The 11,177-nt window shown below is 36.6% G+C and overlaps 1 pseudogene; it reads right to left on the bottom strand.

Annotated features, from left to right (window-relative positions):
• Window positions 1–421: 421 nt before the first annotated feature.
• On the bottom strand, window positions 422–9,718 carry LOC111916827 (probable methyltransferase PMT26; annotated as a pseudogene).
• Between the last annotated feature and the right edge of the window lie 1,459 nt (window positions 9,719–11,177).

Genomic DNA, 11,177 nt, shown 5'->3' with positions numbered 1-11,177 from the left:
TTCCTCTTCTAACTCCAGAACTATTCGCTTTCATCAACCCTGTAAACACAACACAAAATCAGTTGTTATTTTCATTCTACTTTTAAAATTACTTCTTATTAGGACATTCTACTTTTAAACCTACCAATCTAGCAAATTTTTTAGCCATTTTTCTCTCCTTTGTGATTATCCACGCCTACAACAATACTCAAAAAGTTCAAAATTTTATAAACCGATTTTAATTTTTATAGTTTTATTATGTTAGAAAGGGTATATATGTCAATAAACCTCCTCTTTTATTATCATCAGAATCTCCATGGAACTTGCTTCCTTTTTCATCCATCCGAACCCTTTGTTTTTCATAGACGCTTAGTTACACAATCTTTCTCTCTAGTACATGTATGATTTCACTTTACTAATATCTTGATTTTCAAAATAGTTTTTAAGGAAGACTCCATGGTTTTGGATACAGCTTCACATGTATCTTTGCAAAGAGTTTCAACACCTTTAACATCAAAGAATGGTTTGACTTGATCAGGCTTCTCATAACTGTAACCAACATATCTCTTTTTAGTAAGAAGAAAGCATGAGCAATACACCCTGGAACAAGTACAAACATGCTGCAAAAAGACATGTATCAAATATCAATTATCGAATTACAAATCAAAATTAACACAAACAAATTCATAAAAAAAAACAAAACTTTTTTTACCTATCGATGTTGCCATATATGACTTTTGCCTTCCACTTGTCATGTGTGTTCACTAGTCAAATAGCAGCTTCTAGTGTTCTCTGCCACTAGAAGTCATTCTGGAGACATGGATCTAAATTACCATTAAGCAGATTACATGTGTCAAGTAAAAAATATAACAAAACCAACTACTTACCCAAATAATGGTTTTACAGTAGTAAGGAATAAGAGCATAGACTAATTGCAATGAGAAAATGAAAAAGTAGAAATAGAAGAGGGAAAAAGTAGAGAAGGAAAACATAATTACCTGCTAAAAACTAATCCAGACATGGATTGTGAGACTTCACTACTTAGCTCAACATTGGTAACATCAAAACTGCACAATAATAAGATAGATAGATTTTATTGCTGCTAAATGAATTTCAAAATATGGAAGATGATCTCTACATGAACCATACTAGGAATACTTCCACATTCTCGAACTCCACCCAAAGCATGAACACCCACTACTAATTGCCGGCATGACAGGGCTGATTACATTACTGTTTTGACATTGGAATGAGTGGCAGGGTTGCTTTTAGTCTCATCAACATGAATCTACCCTTGACTCTCTACACCTTCGCTAAGCTTTTTAATAACAGTTCCAAGTATCATCAAGCCTTTGTTAATGTGGGATAAAAAGTGGGATAAAAGTGACACATTACCTTTTTAATAGCAAGAATTAGCTTGGAGTTGATTGATTTGTGTTCTGTCTCCATGAATTGTAGTAGCGGGAAACGAATTGCCACATAGCCAGTAGTCAAGTGAATCGGCTCCTTTTTTGTCTCGACAAAAACTAGTGTAACAAGTTGTTGAATACAAAAAATATATTACATTAAAAATATTCAAATGAAAAAAATTATAAAAAGTGTACAGGTGTACCTTGACAGATCCATTATCTATTCGTGCATGAAGAAGGTCCATAAGGTGGCTTCTTTTATCAGTTTCTTGACCCAACGCGTCCCATAGCTAGAAATATATAATTTGAAAGAAAATTAGATGTGACTCTCTGTGTAAGAACATTATAAAAATTAAAAAACTATATATTAAAATGATTCAAATTAATAAAATAATATTAAAAACCTAGATTTCTCTAGGAAAAGTGGCACTGAAAAGCATTGTTTGTCTTCTGGCAGGTGGAGGCATGTCTATATGTTACACAAATTTTCTTATTTAAGGCTCAAATCCCATATCCAACATACGATTAGCTTCATGAAGAAACAAAATATAGAATGCTAAAAAAATTCCACAAAAGTACATTGAAGAGAAACTGATGATTGATGTATACCTTTTTTTAAGATCTGAAAAGAGATCATATGAACGTGGGTAAGTACTGAATGATTCACACCAGTATGATATATCCAAAAGAGTCCACGTTCATATATAATTGGAAGTGTATCTGGTGAATCAAGTGGGACCACATTCATCACCCAAACATTTAGATCTTTCAATGCAGCAGCAAATCTACAAACATTTAACAACAACAACAATAAGAATATAACAAGAATCAAGACAAAAAGACTTCATTTACTTACCCTCCTTAGATTGATCTCATGTCCATGATATTTCTGATAGATGATCAATCAATTCCTAAACCATTCAAATATGACTTACACACAACACATTTCCAATGTTCATAGTCAACAGTGAAGTTTTCAGGAGCTGATTTTCCATAAACTCTAGATTTTGTGGCTTTTAACCAATAAGGTGGTTATTCCAACCTTTGAGGCCATGTTTTTGGCCACTTTGTTCCTCTAATTGATTCATCAACTGGGACTTTATTCATGCATGCTTCAAGTTCTACATTCCTGTATATGTATTAACACAATTAGGTTAGGTAGCAGTGAATCTTACTTTGTATCAAGAAAAACTAGAAGTTTACCAGATTGCATCTGGATCATCATTGGTTCCACATATAGGTGGATCATTTTTTTTCTGTTGTCATAACATTCATTAGAAGTTAGCTTTCTGTATATCGCTGCACCAACTTGGTTCAATTTGTCACTATAAATCACCACCAGCTACTAGCACATAGCCTTTGTTAATGTAGACATAGCTGCCACAAGTTTTCACATAACAATTTAATCAAACATTCAATGTGATTATATATAATTTGTTAATTTAGACATACCTTTCCATATTTCAGCATCTTCTGTATTGTTTGTGTAAACTGTAGTAGCAGACTAAATAAAATACCCACCAGATCGTAAGAGACGGTTGAGCTCCAATAGAAGTTTTCCACCTGAATATTTATATATCAACTTTTACAGTATACTGTGTACTGTATAATGTGTATTGTGTAACTAACGGAGACTTTAAAAATAGAGTGCATGGAAGAATCACCTTCAATGTGCCATGGGACTCTGCAACTAACCCAGTGAATGGCATCAAAGATTTTACTAGGGAAGGGCAATCTTTGGGTACCCATGACTGCTGAAATGGCAGGAATACCCCTCTCAAGAGAAAATTTCACTTGAGCTTCATGCTCATCATTCGGAGCAAACGACATTGTAAATACATCTCGCTCAAAAAGATACCCTCCAAAACTAGCTACTACACATCCAAAATCAAGTATCACACGAGTTCTTTTGCCCCACCTGATATCAGGGAGTGACTACAATTATATAACGAGTAAAAAATCTTATTTTCATAGAAAATTACAAGAACAACCTTTTATATATGGGAGAATAGGAAAGAAGCATGGGCTTACTTTTTTTATATGATCGATATAATGAAGGGCACCATTCTTGAACTGATTTCCACCCCCTGGAAAAGAAAGATATTCTCCTGTAACTTTGACCCAATTTTGATGCCCTTTGACCTCAACCAGCTTTGTTCGTGGAACGTTATTGTACCATATTTGAATGATACAATCAGAATCAGAGTTAAAAAATGAAAATCCACCAATCGTTAAGAAGTTTGACTTTTTAGATCAATTAAACTAGTTATAAGTTTCATTGATATCATTGGAAACTTTCGATCAATCAACCAGACCTTATATTGAAATACCAATATGTTGGTATCCGTTTTCTAAAAGAATTCATACTTTTTTAATATAATATAAAAAAAAGTCAAACTTTTTTACCTGGTCTCGGCTTCTAGGCCACCTAATTGGGGTCTTGTATCCTTGAGGAAGAGGGACAAGGCATGTAGGGGATTCAAAAGGTTCATATGGAAAGTTTAAAAAAAATGAAGAAATAAATGTATTGATGCTTTCTTTTGTCACTTAAATTTTTTACTCTCCTGACAGATTCATATGGAAAGTTTAAAAAAAAAATCAAAATTATATCAGTTTAAAAGGGTAAAGGGGTAAATATGGAGAAATAAAGGCAACCATGCATTCACAACAAAAGGTAAGCTTGTCAAATTGATTTCACTACAAAATTTAAGCTTCTCAAATTGATTTTACCTTTTCTCTCTTGTCTTCTTCTTTTGTCTCTCATCATCACTATCCACCTTGTTCCTCTGCATCCTGTTCGTCTTCATCAATATCATCCATTATAATCAAGGTCAAATAATTACAACATTTAACTATGTCATTAATCATTTCGAAAATGGAGCTTCATTATAAAAAAATGAACATGTTCTGGAACTAAATAAGATACTAAATGGACACTCACAGTCAGTAACCTTCATTGATCCAGGTGTGTCCACACCTAACCAAATCTATAAAGCCTCTCATGTAGGCCTTCTTGCAACACTTGAAACACGAACATTAGCACATATAGAATCCCATATGCCAACAACTTCAAACATGAAAAGATAGTCATCATAGAAACATAAACATCCATTTCCGTTTATTTCCATTTTCACCTCCCTATTCCTAAAAGCGATTACATATCTGCCTTAGTTTGCATGTTATATCAGAGTGTGATTATTAATGCCATTGATGAATTAGTCAATTGTACTTTTGCTTGTTCATTGTGGAAATTTATCAAACAGGTGGTGTTCATAAAAAAAACAAAACCACTCTGTCAACATTAATTCATCCTTCCCACAAATCAAGATTCATCAAAAATATAAAAAGCAAATAGTTTAGTAAGATAAAGGGGAATAGGAAAAAGTAAAAATAAACACATCGTAGGCTCTGTATCAACAATTATAAACTGCATTAAGCTCACCCTCAATTTCATAGTAAAAATAAAAATTCAAAACAAACATCATTCAACAGAATATGAAGAACATATATTGAGATCGAGAGAACACAAAGAGGTGAACAGGCAAGATGAGTGCAAACTGTTGTGCCAAAACTTACCAGCTAATGGAAATTGGCAACTCGATAACATAACAGAGGCCATTTGGAACAGTGGGCGGTTAGAAAATTGATATCGAGATGGAATCAGACAAACAATTATTACATGCGTAGGGTCAAGGAGCAGAATGACGAGAAGAGGCGGCATGTATGATGATACGATGAGCACATAGACCACGATGGAGGCGTAATAGCCTAAGACAACGACGGTGAGCAGAGCGATGCGATAGACAGACATTCGTGATAGAGAAAAGAAATAAGGATTCAGAATAACATACAACTAGGGAAGGAAGGATGTGAAAGCATAAAATCCAAGACCTAGGGTTCTGGTGGGTTTGCTAAAATTAAAGTGTCGGACGAATTATAAAACAGTGACAAGGTACACCAGAGCATCGGCGCCAACACTCTCGAAAATGTGGAGTTTTCTAATTTTTTGGGTTTCTAATCGGAGGTCAATAGATGTTTTCAGACTAAAATTGGAGATTAGAGAACCAAAGAAGAGAAAATCACAGAAGCGTGAAGTGTGGATTGAGCTTTTAAGGTTCAATGGTGGTGGAGGTGGCGGTGGCGATGGCTTAGGGTTTACAGAGACAAGGAAGGAGTGAATGAAGAGAGATACTGAGGGTAGAAGCGGGGTTCTTCAAAATTTTATAATTTCAGACGATTTCGTTTTCCCCCTATAAAAACGTGCGTTTAAGCAAAAAAAAAATATAAAGCGACATTTGAAGAGGACATTCATTTAAGATAAGCACACTCCGTGTTTTTATTTTTTTTCTTTTCTAACACTAATTTCAGGGCACACACAAATGCGTGTCTTCTATCCTTCAAATTTTAGAAGATATGACATTATTTTTAATGCGCAGGCTTTTGCGTATCGTAAATCACCGCGTGTCATTGTTTGCACATCGTAAAAGGCTATTTTTCTAGTAGTGATAGAAGTTGGAGTGGATGAAATCTATGGGGAAACCCATTAGAATTCGTCTAAGGCTTCTAAAGAGGGAGTCCATGGGCTGCTTAGGGCCTATGCAGTCAAATTAGGGTTTCCTAGTTGAAAACCCTAATAGCCTAACTATATAATAAACCCCTAAGGCCCTAAAAACGTGTGGAAGTGATCCCTTAGAGTTCTTGGACGTTTTTGTGCCTTCTCCTACTTCACCGTGTTCATCTTGTTGCTCATGGTGTTTGTGACTCCATTAGAGGTGCAACGTTTAAGGCACTAAGCATTCAAAGTTCAAGATCAAGAGCAATGGAGATTGTTATTACTATATAACAATCAACGTAAAATCTAAACCCTTTTCATTATGATGATATCGATTTTTATATGCTAGATCTAGGGTTTATGAGCTTTGGATGATTATTGCATGTTCATTAGACAAACTAGATCCAAAGCTTTAGGGTTTACATGTACACCATAGGATTGATGTAGTGCTCAAATCCCATCAGATCCCAACTTAGAATAACGTGTAAGTGTTATAGAACTTATGTTTAAACATTAGGATCTTAACATATGGTTAGAAATAAGAGGGTTGACAAGTCACTAAAGCATGAAATGATCCCCTTATTCACATCCCATAGTAAGATTTCATGTGTCCAAGCAAGGTGTAGAAACCTTAACTCCTATGAAATAAGTAATTAACTCTTTAAACCTTATATGGGATTAAGTACCCTTAGTTGTATAGAGATGATCAGTCCCTATTCGTAGTTATCTAGATAAGTAGCTATTAAAATTTTCATGATTATAGAACCATGTTTCTATTGGGATCCCTGAATCCCAGAATCCTCTAATTTCATGATCATTAAACGTCAGGATCCCTACCTGTTAGGATATTTGAAAGCTAGGATCCTTATATGTTAAGATCTTTCATTTCCTACACATAGAAAATGTTAGAGTGGGTGGGTGTTAGATTAGCTAACGCCCTTTCGATGCTTAATTTCATAATAATAATCAGAATCAGATAAGTGTATAGGGTAGAGAGAGTGTACCTTGATTTTGTTCGAAAATGATTGCCATAACTTACATTAAGTATGGTTTTATATGGATAGCATTCCAGGGTCTTGGCAGGACGTTGCCTTCAAGTGTGGTTAGCCAATATACCTGCTTTCGTGCTTTTGACTCAATGAGATACGTTCCTTCCTACTTAGGTGCCAATTTACCTGCACTAGGATTTGGAATGTTTTCGTAAGTTCCAAGTCACCTACCTGGAGCCTTCTGACTTTGATATTCCTGTTATATGCTTTAGTGATCCTTTGTTGATGAGCAACAATGCGGATCCTGTAAAGATCCCTGAGTTCACCAATAGTGTCAAGATCCCAACTAGGATTATATGGTGTTCTACTCATCCTGCAATTGATATATTGTTGTTGGGATTACTACTTCAATAGTGATCACCACTTCTGTTCCAAACACCAAGGAGCATGGAGTTTGGCTAGTGGATTCCTTTGAAGTGGTCATATTTGCCCAGAGGACAAAAGGAAGTTCTTCTGTCTATCTTCCTTTCTTCTCATATAACCCCTTCTTTAGATTGTTAACTATAATCTTATAGTTGGATTCATCTTGACCATTAGCTAGAGGGTGCACAGGAATGGACATTATCATTTTAATCACCCAACAAGAACAAAAGTCTCTTGTCCTTTTGCATATGAATTGGGATCGATTATCGCATGTGATCTCAGCAGGGATCCCCAATTTGTTCAGGATATTATATTTGATAAACGAGACCACTTCCTTATCGCGTACTTTAAAACAGGCTTCAACCTCTATCCATTTTGAGAAGTAGTCAATCATCACTTGCATGAACACCTTTCCACCAAAAGCTTTTGGTAGCTTGCCAACTATAACCTTTCCCCATTTCATGAATGGCCAAGGGAAAATGATAGGATGCAATGGTTCTGCAGGTTGATGTAGGATGTTTCCATGTCTTTAGCAACCATCACATTTTTAGGCATGTAATAAAGCATCCTTATTCATTGTTGTCCAGTAGCATATAGTCCTTAATCCTTTGGAGCATTAGGACTTGCCCCCATTGTTGTTTTACATAACCTCCTTCTTATATATCTTTTAGAACTTCTGCAACTTTGAGATCTTCTAAGCATCTAAGGTATGGACCTACCATGGATTTCTTGTACAATTTTCCTTGGATCATCATAAATCCTAAGCCCTCATCTTGAATGCTCTCTCATGTTTTTCTTATCTTGGGATTGGGCCATTTTGGAGATATTCCTTAATGGGTTGGATCCAAGATTTGTAGTGTTGTGGAGGATCCTGAATGTTAGGATCCTGGCGATTACGATCGTGAGGAAGTGGTCGAGGTCCGGGATCCTCGATTATTGCCACATTAGTTGTTAGGTCATGGTAATTGGGATCATATAGTTTATTGGACGGATATTCTATTGTTGGGATCAGTATATGGGTTATTATGATCCAGATTTCTGACGGGATCCTAAGGGGAGATCCTAGGTTGGCTAGTCGTCAGCCTCAACATTTTCTTCTCTGCAAACATGGCTTAGGCTGAAAGCTTCGAATTTAGAGGCTAGATTTTCGAGAATTTGAAGGTATAGTGCTGCTCTTTCACCTTATACTTCATAGTATCCATTAAAATGATTAGTTGATAATAAGAAGACAAAGAATACCTGAAGATCCTTGGCTCGATGTAATCCCATGATCAATGCTTCGTATTTAGCTTTGTTATTGGTTGCATCAAATTCTCAGCGACTACCTGGGGTATGATGACCGCTTGTGGTGATTTTAGTACAATCCCTAGGACTATCCCTCTAAAGTTAAAGGATCCTTCAATGAAGAGTGTCCATATTCCCTTGCTTTTTTCTTTCTAGAGTTCCTTGCTTTCTAATTCTGCTTTAGGTTGTAGATCATCACTGAAATCATCCAAAAAGTCTGCTAGTGCTTGTGACTTTATTGGTGAACTTGGTTCATACTTGATGTCATGTGTGCTTAGTTTCACAGACCACCTTGCCATCCTACCTGACGTATATGGTTTTCGCATAACATTCTTGATAGGGAAATTAATTCTCACATATATAGTGTGTTTTTTAAAATGGTGTCATAACTTTGTGGATGAAGTTACTAATGAAAGTATTAGTTTTTCCAGATGGGAACACCTGGTCTCAGGATCCACCAGACTTTTACTTACATGGTATATGGGATGTTGATCTCCATTCAGATCCTTTGCTAAAACTGTAGTTAAAACATTAGAGGATACTGAAAGGTATAGGAGGAGTGGTTCCCCATCTAGTAGTTTCACTTGCAAGGGTGTAGAACATAGATTATTTTTTAGTTCCTGAAATACATCTTCGTGCTCTTTAGTCCACACAAATATTTTTTTCTTCTTCAAGTTATCAAAGAAAGGCTTTCACCTTTATGAGGATCTTGTGATGAACTTGTTAAGTGCTGCTACTTTTCTTGTTACTCTCTGATTATCCTTCGTCAAGGATGGGGATCTTAAATCGATGACGACTTTTGTTTGCTGCAGACTTGCTTCTATTCCTTTTTTACTCACCATGTATCCGAGGAACTTGTCTGACCTTATTCCAAAGTGGCACTTGAAAGGTTTTAGCTTCATGTTATATTCGTCTAGCATATTGAAGGTGTTTTCAAGATCCTTGAGGTGATGATCAGCCATCTTGGATTTTACCACCATGTCATCAATGTAGACTTCCATGGAGTTCCTTAGTTTATCCTTGAACACCCGGTTGACTAACCTTTGGTATGTTGCACTTGCATCTTTAAGACCAAAGGGCATAGCAGTATAATAGTATATACCTTTTGGGGTAATGAAAAAAATATCCACTTGGTCAGATGGTTCCAGTTGGATATTTTTGAATCCCGCTGATGCGTCAATAAACGTTAGCAGTTCATGGCCAGCCGTAACATCTATCATGTATTGTACGTGTCATAAGGGAAAGGATCCTTAGGGAAAGCCTTATTTAGATACGTGTAATCCAAACATACTTTCCATTTGTTGTTTTTCTTGTGTACGATAACCACGTTGGCTAGTCATCTTAGGAACTTGACTTCCTTAATCATCCATGTTTTGAAGATCTTCTCTACTACTTCTTGGATAATCTGGTTTCTTTCGGGTGTAAACTTTCTTCTCTTTTTGTGTATTTGTCTAAAAGAAGGATCAGTGTTAAGTTTATGAGTTATGATATTCTTATATATACCTGTCATATCCACATGTTTCCAGGCGAATGTTTTACTTCTATCTTTGTAACACCCCGATTCTCAGGTATTGTTTAAATATGATTTGGTTAACCTACTCGTCGAGTAGCAGCGGGGTGGGATGGCGTGTGAAGTGACCAACTCGACGAGTCCATATTGGGACTCGGTGAGTAGGAGCTGGCAGATGAAACCCTAAATCTCGGGGTTTGCACCTCTATTTAAAGGAGCGTTAGCCTCCTTTGGCCTCTTTGCAGTCTTTGGGAGCTCCTTAAAACCCTAATACGCATGTGTGTGTGTGCCCATTGTGTGTTTGAAGCTTTAAAAGAGGATCTTTGGAGGGAGAAGGCTTAGACGAGAAAGAGATTTGAGCAAGTAGAGTGTGGGAATCAACACTTATCTCAGTTATCATCTTCTAGAGCTAACCAAATCGCATTTTTCCTTGTGAATCTCTTCTATTGGTTGAGTTTTAGGGTTTTTGGTGAGATATTAAGTTGGAAAGATGATCTATGGGCTAGATCTGAGCTTGTAACTTCAGATCTCGACCCCTCTTGGATTCTAGAAGCATAAAGTTGCAGTTTTGGTCATGATTGAGGTCCCTCTTGAGCATGAAGCTCCATTAAGAACTTAAAATAGGCATTTAGAGCCTTTATAGTCATGCATGCACATAAAGTGTGCAACTTTACGTGATAAGCATGCCCTAGAAGCTTGGATCTGTGAATTGGAGCCGCTGCATGGCTCAAAACAAGTATGTATGGAAAAAGGATTGAATGGACTCGGCGAGTCACATGAAGATGGTCGTGGACTCGACGAGTTGGATGACTAATTCGGCGAGTCCGATGAAGATTACCAGAAGACTCGACGAGTTGAAGAACAACTCAGCGATTCAGATGAGTTATCCCTAGGATATGTATGCGTGTGTATCTATCGATTTGCAACGAGGGAACTTGACGGGTGACCTTCAAGTTTGGACACGAATCGAAGGAACTTGACAGGTCACCCCGATGACTCGGCGAGTTGGAATGTGCTTCAAGGAACTCGGC

The sequence above is a fragment of the Lactuca sativa genome, chromosome 1 (genome assembly GCF_002870075.4).
Source record: "Lactuca sativa cultivar Salinas chromosome 1, Lsat_Salinas_v11, whole genome shotgun sequence".
Classification (NCBI taxonomy): Eukaryota; Viridiplantae; Streptophyta; class Magnoliopsida; order Asterales; family Asteraceae; genus Lactuca; species Lactuca sativa.
This window is presented reverse-complemented; position numbering and strand designations above follow the sequence as displayed.